General features: G+C 48.5%; 1 pseudogene; it reads right to left on the bottom strand.

Moving 5' to 3' along the window:
- Positions 1-567: 567 nt before the first annotated feature.
- On the bottom strand, positions 568-1,628 carry LOC120713543 (annotated as a pseudogene).
- Positions 1,629-10,168: the final 8,540 nt, after the last annotated feature.

Below are 10,168 nucleotides of genomic sequence, written 5' to 3'. Positions count from 1 at the left end.
GTTGAAGGTGGAGGATGCCACTTCTGAGACTCCTGGTACAAGTAGACTTAAATATAGCATTACCAGTTTGCAGCTCTTAGTGACTTGTGCTTTCCAAATGTGTATTTTGGTTCGTAGTCCCATGTAATTTCAATTTGTAAGTGAATCATAGGATGCACATGTGTATATATGATAATTGTTGATGATTGCTATTCCGCATGTATATGTGATCAGAGAGAAAACTGTGATGTGCATAGGTGAGTGAATCACCTATATACTACTGCATATATATAATGGAGAAAAAAAATGTACTATTGATTTTTTTTGTTTTTTCAATTCATCATTGGTGACGCATTTTGCCAAAACACGTCACCAATTACTCATTAGTGACGCATTTTGTCAAACTGTGTCACCAATATCCCCTCATTGGTGACGCGTTCTAGAAAAAGGCATCATCGGTGACGCAAGAAATCCACCAATTAGACTTTTTCCGCGTCTCCAATGACGAGTTCTGGCATAGTGCTAGCTACATCCCTGAACGCTTGATGAGGTGTGTATGATCTGAGTACACACACATGCCGCGCCGTCTCACTGTTTGCCCACCGCCTCCTTCAGCTCGGCAATCATGGATGGGAACTTCTGCACCAGCTGCACAAACCCATCAGTTAGCACTGCATCTCTGAAGTTCTCGTCCACAAGGAAGCCAACGCACTTCGTCTTCAGCTCCGGGCAGCTACACGCCTTGGCGCATGCTAGGGTGGCGGCAACCGTGTTCGCCGACACGTTGCCCCACAGCTTCCCGGCGCACACGAGCTTCAGCCGGTCCAGCGCGTACCGGTCGGCGGCGGCGAGCAGGCGCGGGTACACCTCGCTCGGCGAGCCCCCGAGCTCGCCGTCCTCGGGGCAGGCGTTGGTGTACACGAACCGGAGCATGGCTCGGAACGTCGCGGGGGCCATGTCGGGCACGGTGACGGATGACGCCCTGGCCTTCGCCGTGGGGCCCAGGAGCTGCGCCTTGAATACCGGCGAGCGGGCAGCAAGCACGGCCCGGTGAGCCGGGAACCTCGCGCCGTCGACGACGAAGGAGACGTCGGAGCCGTCCGCGCAGTCCAGCAGGAGGCCGAGGTGGGTGCCGATGTCGGGCGGCGGCGCGACGAGGGGGTCGTTGTCGCGGCCGCGCCCGGTGACGATGACCCCGCACGGGATCGTCGCCCAGCCGTCAGCCAGGTACAGCGAGTCGAGGTCTTTCCGTTTCACGAACTGCCGGAACGCCAGCGACCTGACCCCTCCGCCGCCGCAGGTGGTGATGATGAGTAGACCTGCTGGGCCATGTGCACGCAGGACGAGGACGGCGCGCTGTCTGGTTTCGTCATGAAGGCCTCGAAGATGGCCTCGACGCTGCCGCTTGTGGAATCGCCGGTGAGCTCGAGGTAGAGGGAGAAGTACTCGCCGTTGTCCTCTGCCCTGTACCCACGCGGGTAGCAGTCGATCCGCCAGTGGTGGTGTAACACCCTGCCTCACGGACAGTCCGCTTGGGGCGGCGGACGGTCAGCGACGGCTCTGTTTCAACCACTCCGAGACCGAGGTTCGTCGGTCGCCGCCACATGCCGACCGTCGAGCTCGTCCCCGGCCACCCCACTACACGGCATTGAAGGCGTACAACTCCCCTCCACCCACCCGCGCCCACTCTTCCTCTCTCTCTCAGTTCACTCTCCCTCTCCCTCCCGACGCTATGGACGGAGCTTGAGCTCCTCCCGTTCGCCGGCCGATTTTGCGAGCTCCCCTCCATGGATTTCAAATCCACCGCACCCAAAGCTCAACTACCTCCCTAGCTCCCTCCTCAACCCCTCCAACCATAGCCACAACCCCCACCTCGCCGGGAATCCCTAGCTGAGCCATGTGGTGTGGTCGCCGGGGAGGTGGTGGCGCAGCCGTCGGATGCCGACGGACAGTGGATGCACACAGGTCACAGGACACGTGGATGGCCTCAATGTGACTCGGATCCTCTCACAGTGTGTTGTCCGGCCGTGTACCAAAATGGCAAAATTTGTGGATCAAGATAAACAAACTAGTGTAATCCTTAATGTTGCTGTTTACAAAACCACCTAGACGACGAAGGCAAGAACGAAGCGATGGAGTTGCCACACAATGACACACACACACACCCCACACGGCCGGGTCAAATTAGGCTTGGTGTGGTCGGGATTAGACCAGCCGCTCGCAGAGTGTTTGAATAATGGTAAACTTTTTAAGTGGTGGGCATGCAGTTGCCGGTTCGTTTCAGGGGGTCTGCTAATCGGGGCGCGCGCGCCAGGAAGGCTCGCAGCGCTCGATCTCCGACAAATATATATTTCCTATTTGGGAAAGTTGTTTGTCTATACAATTTTTTAATTTTGGAAAACTATAACTTGTAAACATAATTTTTTTAGTATAACTTTTTGCACATCTTTATTAAAGATAAATTCTCGTCATAACTTTTTGTGATGTACATAACTTTTACATATAACTCTTTCCTAATAACTAGAAATACAATATTTTAGCACAACTTTCATGATGCATATAGAACTTAATGCATACTTTTCTCAAAGTAACTTATGGAGGACAATTTTTTAGCACAAATTGTATGAAGATATTATCTGGAAGAATTTTTGCACAACTTTTTACGCACAAATTTATCTGCAATTTCTAAACACACAAGTCTGGTATAATTTTTTAGTATGATTTCCATATAAAAGTTGCTAAGAACACTTTGGAAGATAAAAATATGCTGCCGGTCAGGGAATACGTCGCCACCCACGTCCAAGATGTCGTGGTTGCGACGCGAGGTCGCAGCTGCAGCACGGCACACAGCATCGCAGCTGTCACGTGGATTTGTGGAGAAAGGAAAAGAAAAAATACTAAAATTCATCGACGGGATCACAAGCGGAGCAACAGGATCGGAGTGCGAGTCATCCGGTCGGAAAATCGAGCGTTCGTACGCTTCCTCACGCTCGCGTGTGGAATTAGAATTCCGTTCGTTTCAGTATATAGATCTATGGGTTAAGTGTTAAACTTTGCTAAACCTTTTCCCTTCCCCTTCCCCTGCTACGGTCCAGAGCGCGGCGGAAAGGCGACACCCTTGTTCTGCCGTCGATTTCTCCAATTTCCCACCTCCGGCCGCTCCGGGCCGGTGGAAGTGGGGATCCGGCGCGTGGATCCACTTGTATAGCTAGTACCTAGGTCTTAGGTTTTTAATCTCCTGCTCCACGACGTTTTGGCATTTTTTACAAACAAGTTCTTTTGGCACTTTTTTGTAATTTTATTTTCTTCCCAGAGTACGGTACGGATGTAATTCAGGGATGTACTAACACACTTCAATGAATCCATAGCCCTTCGCCAAAAAAAAGTGTGAAACTTTAAAATATATTAGCACTTATATTTTAACATCTTATTTGGATTCAAGTGCTAATACGTGCAATGTTAAACTTTAGCATTAGTTCATCGAAACAGAGTGCTAATATGTGCAAGTACTTTAGCTAAGACTTATAGTACATATACGAGTGCTACTATGTGATAAAGTTTGTTAGCACTCAACTTTAACTCATGCAAAAAGACTTAAGCCCTGGTTAAATTTAATTTTTTTTAGTCCACCCAGTAGCACTCTTGTTTGGATGAGCTAATAATGTTAAACTTTAGCAATTCTAAGCATTACTACTTGAATCCAAATTAACATACCTCCTTGCGATGGAGGATCCTGCATCGCTCCTAACGAGATTTCGTTGCCAGCTAACTGGAACGAATGGATCTAACAGCACATATTCGATCAGTATATATGCACGACAAGAATATTCATCATCACCAGCGCAATTTGTTGTTTAGGCTAGTGGCTAGAGAACAATATAATGAACCCCCATTCCCATCCCAACCCCATCATGGCATTACATGGATGGAAACTGATCTGATCTGAGCTGCTGTCAATATGATCGCCAACAAAACAAGCAGATGAGATGATGCGTGTGCGGTGAGCCGGATGCATGATCCAACAATAATTAAGGATAAAACAAGAGTAGTACTTAGGAAAGAAGCTTGTTGGATGCTAGCTCGTGGAACACATGCATCACATGACTGACAGCAGGCTGCCTCACCGACGATGCATGCGCTTTCCTACGACCACAACCAGGATGGATGCATGCAGAGTCCTACTTTTGCTTCATTTGCTTTTGTCTCACCTATTTCTCAAGGACATACTTGTGCACGCTGCTACCTTCGCCAGCGTCGCCATCCATAACTGAAGCTCATAATATATAATTAACTTGCGTATTAACAAGGACGGCGATGGCGATGGCGATGACACGAGAAGGTGACTGCCTGCCGAGACGTAATATGTGCAATAGGTATCCTAATTATATTTGCCACATGTGATGACTGCTCGATTCTCCATTTACAGGAAAGATGATTATATTTCTGCTAATTATTCCAACCAAGATGATGCTGCTGCTCCTGCTGCTGCCTGCACTTCATGCATGTGTGTCCGGATCCGGATCCGGATCGGAGGCTGGGATGCTGGCCCGATGGTGGATCCAAAGCAAACCCACCGGGAGCAGAGCATATTCCTTCCTGCATATGCCTGCGCCACTTTCTTTTCCACGCGCCATACTCGCGTATGGGTGTTAACCGATCATGGTCCTACTCTCTTCTCAGTTCAACTTGATTCTTACATAGTATAATTTTAGCTTAAATTGTATAAGATGTATAAGAGCACGATCTTTTTAGTCCGATTCTTAGATTATCTAAGCTAAAATTTGAGACCTTTTACCATCCTCCTTACGTCAGCTAATCGTCTGCTGGCAGTACTAGTAGTAGATTGATTTGTTTTTAATCTGCGTCCAAAACTAATGATGGTTGGCAGCCGGCACGCAGACAAATTTCTTTCGTTAGCAAGTCTCGTGCACCATCATGTTATTGCGTGAGTCCACCCAACTCTTCTTTGAGACTGTTCTACCAAAAAAATGCATTTCTTTTCTTTCAGACCTGCTTATTAGTCGTCATACGTACCTGTCATACTTCGCAACTAGCCACCCTTGACCTTTTTATTCTTGGATAAGGCATCCTTAACCATTGATTGGTCATCTTTTGTTTGTCAAAACACGTGGATCTTGCATTTGCATCATCAGTCTTCTTGCTTGGATGTTTTTCCTTTTATAAGAAGAGGATGTTGATACCAACAACAAGAATTAGGGCACCTAGTGCATACCAAGGATCTCTATATAGAGAGCTTCTAGAAGGTGCGCAAGGGATGTATCTATAAAGCCCATGAGAACTCATCTTCTCATGTCGTCTTCTTTCTCGTGCCCGGTCATCCTCTTGCCGCCGTGCTACCTGCCCACCACCCGCCGCCGCCTTCGACCTTAGCGTTCCTCGCCCCTGCCGCCGGGCACCGCCTACTGAATGTCCAGCCCCGCCCGAGCGCCACCTCGCCTCCGCCACCAATCTCCTCCTCTAAGGCCGGTGGCTATTGGAGCCTCGAAAATTTGAAACTCTAACATCTGCCGTCTCGACCACCATCCCGGCCACCGGCGACCTTGCTAGCGGCGGCTCCCCCACCCCTCGCCAGCGACCGTTCCACCCTCTCATTGCTCGCACTCCTCCGACCGGAGCACGTGTGAGTGGCAATGCGAGATGGAACAGCGTGCGGTGTGAGCCAGAGGAGAAAGAAAGAGATCGTATGGCCCAGCGGATCGCACAAATCTCAACGAGTGGTAAGTGGAATAAAAAAACTTCAATATGCCAGCCTGTAGTCGTAGGCCCAAAAGCAGGAAGGCGGCCCGTCTTCTTACCTTTTCTTCTTGTGGGTGTGAGACTGTGAGCAGAGCAAAGCAGGGCCCGCCCGCACGTCTTTTTCTTTTTTATATTTAAAAAAATTCAAAAATATATGTCTGTTTTGAAAAATTTCGAAAATGCCCCCCGGTCGCCCGGCCCAGGGGCGATAGGGGTCCTGTCGCCCAAGCAACGGGCGACAGGACCTCAATGTAATTTTTTTTTGAATTTGCAAAGTGGTCCCTGGCCGGGGTAGGGGTCCTGTCGCCCAAGCAACGGGCGACAGGACCTCAATGAAAATTTTGTGGATGATCCAGAAAAAATTTACAGGCAAAGGAGACGAGAAGCACGATCAAGGAAGCTGGAACTAGTAGATCCAAAAGAAGAAGTCGCCGGTTCATCGTCTTCACCTCGAGCAACTCCACCAACAAGTCCAAAGGAGGCGCCACTTCACCAAGAGATGGCGCTACCTGAGCAGGAGCGTACGATCAGAGAGCTATGCACTCCGGACGTTCGGGACTTGCCGATCCAAAATCTCGACAACATCGGAGTTCCATTCGAGATCAAGACTTCAATCATAAGGATGGTGCAAAGCTCGCCCTTCACTGGAAAAGAAGACGCTAATCTACATGTTCAAGCATTCCTCCAACTATGCCGCACCTTCGACATGCAAGGGATGACTCAAGAACAAATAAGAGCGAGGCTCTTTCCGTTCTCTCTACTTGGGAGAGCGTTGCAATGGTTTCATTCTCTACCACCGCGCACGGTGCAAAATTGGGAGTCCTTGATGAAAGAGTTCATGACGGAGTTCTACTCGCCGGGCAAGACCCAGATTCTGCGCAACAATATTGCAACATTCGCGCAAGCCCCGACGGAGACTATTGCGGAAGCCTATGAGTGCTTCAACGACTACATCCACGCTGTACCTCATCACAAGTTCTCAAGGGAGGATGTGGTCCAGAAGTTCTATCAAGGCCTCACTACTGCATCAAGGGGGATCATTGACGCATCGGCCGGAGGTTCTATCATTGAGCTCACGCCTACTCAAGTTTTCAAGCTATTCAAGAAGGTGGCAGACAATGACGCATGGGCATCATCGGGGCGCCTACAACCACTCCAAGCCGTGGGCGCCGCGAAGAGTGTATTGCAAGTGGAACGTGAAGAAGTGCTAGAAGTGAAGATCGACTCGCTCATGAGAAGGTTGGAGAAGATGGAAGTAGAAAAGAGAGAAGCCCAAGCTATTGATTTGAAGGCGGTCGAAGCAAGGTCTACATGTGAAGAATGTGGAGAGTACGTCCATGTCCAAAAGAATTGCCCGGAGGAAGCCAAGATGCTCGACTACATGAAGAAGGGAGAATGGATCCCGCCACCCAACTCCCGCTACGGGCAAGGTAGACCTCAATTTAATGCAAGCTCTTCCATTCAAAACTCGGTGCCTCTTCGTATACAATTGAAGGAGTTCATGGAGGAGCAAGGCAAGATCAACAAGGACACCATCACCAAGTTCAAGGCTATGGACAAGATCTTGGAGAACATTGATGGCAAGGTGACGGAGGTCGGGAGCTCTAACCTTCAAGTACTCAACATGATGAAGATGCTAGAGACGCAAGTAGCCCAGCTCGCCGGACGCTTATCTAGCAATGAAGGAAAATTGCCCGGGTAACCTCAAAGTCCGGAGACGGCAAAGGCAATTCAAACTCGCTCGGGAAAGGAGACCGAAGAACCCGAACACGCAGCGGGAGCAAGGAAGCCTAAGCCAAGAGTTGAAGTGGAGACCATCATCAAGGAGAAGGTTGAGCATCAATATGCCGCTCTTGGACGCTCTACAAGTTCCGATGTATTCTCGCTACTTCAAAGACATCATGGGAAACAAGCGCGAGATACCGCCAAGCACTGTCAAGCTAACCAAGAAATGTAGCGCGGCAATCGCTAATGAAGCTCCTGAAAAGAAGAGGGACCCCGGATGTCCTACCATCCCGTATTCCATTGGATCTCTTATGTTCGAAAGAGCACTTTGTGATCTCGGTGCAAGTGTGAGCATCATGCCAAAGAATGTGTTCGAGAAGCTACGCTTACCGGAGCCGGAGCCCACCGCCATGTGCCTAGAGTTAGCAGACAATTCCGTTCGCTATCCTTTGGGAATCGCCGAAGACATGCCCGTGAAGATTTGAGAACACTTAGTCCCCGTTGACTTTGTGATTCTCGATATGGGAGAAGGGAGCAAGGTGCCTCTCATACTTGGGAGGCCTTTCCTCAAGACCGCAAGGGCAAACATCGACGTTGGCAAGGGAGAGATAAAGTTCGACATCAATGGCACCACAAGTGAATTCAAGTTTCGTCCACGCCTCGAGGTATGCAACATGATCAATGTCAAATATGTTCCGCCTCACTGTCGTGTCACAGAGGAGAAGCCAAAGAATGAAGAGGAGCCGAACAAGAGGGAAGCGAAGAAGGAGATAGAAGTCGTCGCGTCCATCGCGACAAAGAAGATCGCTGCACCCGTCAAGAAGAAAGCTAAAAGCCCGCCTGTGAAGACCAAAAAGACAACTAACCTAGAAGACAAACTCGCACCACGGATTGTGCGGAAGTGGGTACCCAAGACTGCAGCGCCATCACCGAGCGTTGGTCCGAAGTGAAGAAGAAGAAAGTCTAGCTATAGACTATAAATGAAGCGCTTTGCGGGGGGCAACCCGTTCGTCGAGTCAAGAATAAGCTGATGGGAGGACAACCCGCGAAAGATTTAGGTAAGTGAGTCAAGAATTTTGCTACGCAAGGACATGATAAACTTTTGAACAATTGGTCGTTCGGTCGAACAATTCGATTTGGATTTTATTCGCTCGGTCATTTCGATGTTGTTTCTTATTTTAAACCAATGACATGAGCCATCCTATGATTTATTTGCCTCTTCTTGAGAAAGCCACATCCAAAATTCCTTACCCATTTTTGTCGACCGTCCTGTCCATGACGGCCGGACCAAGTTGAGATAAAACACACGAGCAGAGCCGCGCTATGTTTATATTATTTAAATTCTTGATGCGTAGGTTCGCACAAACATAGAGAGAATTTTCAGTTTCATTACCATAGGACTAGAATTTTCCTAACCTTAATTATTCTCTTTTTCAAAAATCTCTCTCTCATTTTGGCAAAAATTAGAACCTAAACCCAAGGCCCACGGTTGAATTCGAGATTGTTCGCTATCAATTCATGAAAGTGAACGGTTCCGGTGCAACCAAAATTAATGTAGTCGGGAAATATTTTTCGACTTACAAATGTAAAGATGTTTCAATTCCCCTCTTATTATTCATTTAAACTTATTGCATGCTTTGAGTCAATTCTGAAATTTCGAAGTTAGAGGAGGATTAAACATCTAAGCATGATTTGGAGAGGGTTTATGTGCTTGATTAATATCCATTGATCAAAGTGAGTTCACGGGAAGGAATTGTGCTCTCTACCTACCACCACATGCAAATAATCCAAAGGAGGGAGTAGCCATGCATGGGAAGGACATGTGATTTTCAGCAAAGATGGCACCAAGTGATGAATGATTAGGCATGGGACAAGGTGAATGACACAAAGTGAAGAAATAATGTTGCAAGTGGACATCAAAGACAAAGAAGGAGTGGTTCACAGGATTTGGATGGTGCAAAGCATGAAAGATGTACTGGACAGAAGCAAATAATTGCACCAGGAAGCCACCAGAGAAAGATGAAGTGAAGAAGAGCCAGGAATGCCCTAGGCCGGCCGGCCTGGCCCCTTTTTAAGTGCTCTGGTGCTCCCCTTTGACAGGTACGCTCCTCACTCAATTCATTGCTTATGTTCTTCAAGTTCTTCACCCAGAAACATCAGTTAGAGCCCGGAAAAATTTGTCCACCAAATCTATTCCAAAAATCTCCGAAAATTCGCCACAAATCTTAGTTTGCTCCACTCTTCGATATATTATTTTCCCGCCGGCAAGAAACCCCCGGTGTGTTTGTTTTTGTGTGTGTGCAGCAACGAGTCACCATGAGTGGCATCATGAGGTTCGTCACCGGGAGGAGAAGGACGCGTTCATCGACATCCGACACATCGGCAAGTTCTTCGCGGAGGCATTCGGTCTCCGAGTCTCCGCGGAGCATGGAGGAAGACAACCCCGCACCGAGGAGCGACATGTTGCTCCTTGGTGGGATGAGAGACCCGAGAAGCTCCTCCATGAGATTCACCGAAGGGATGCCACCTCCTCCACGGCGTTTGACAAGGTCATCCGCACCACCACCATACAAGCCCAAGAATTCATAATATGGGTTTATTATCTTGTCGAAGGAAGAAGAAGAAAAGCTCAAGTTCATGAAGGGAAGGCTGCGAGCAAACTATGATTTTGATGATGAAGCATTGAAGAAGTTGTGATTTAATCATG

Source organism: Panicum virgatum, chromosome 6K, assembly GCF_016808335.1.
Source record: "Panicum virgatum strain AP13 chromosome 6K, P.virgatum_v5, whole genome shotgun sequence".
Lineage (NCBI taxonomy): Eukaryota > Viridiplantae > Streptophyta > Magnoliopsida > Poales > Poaceae > Panicum > Panicum virgatum.
This window is presented reverse-complemented; position numbering and strand designations above follow the sequence as displayed.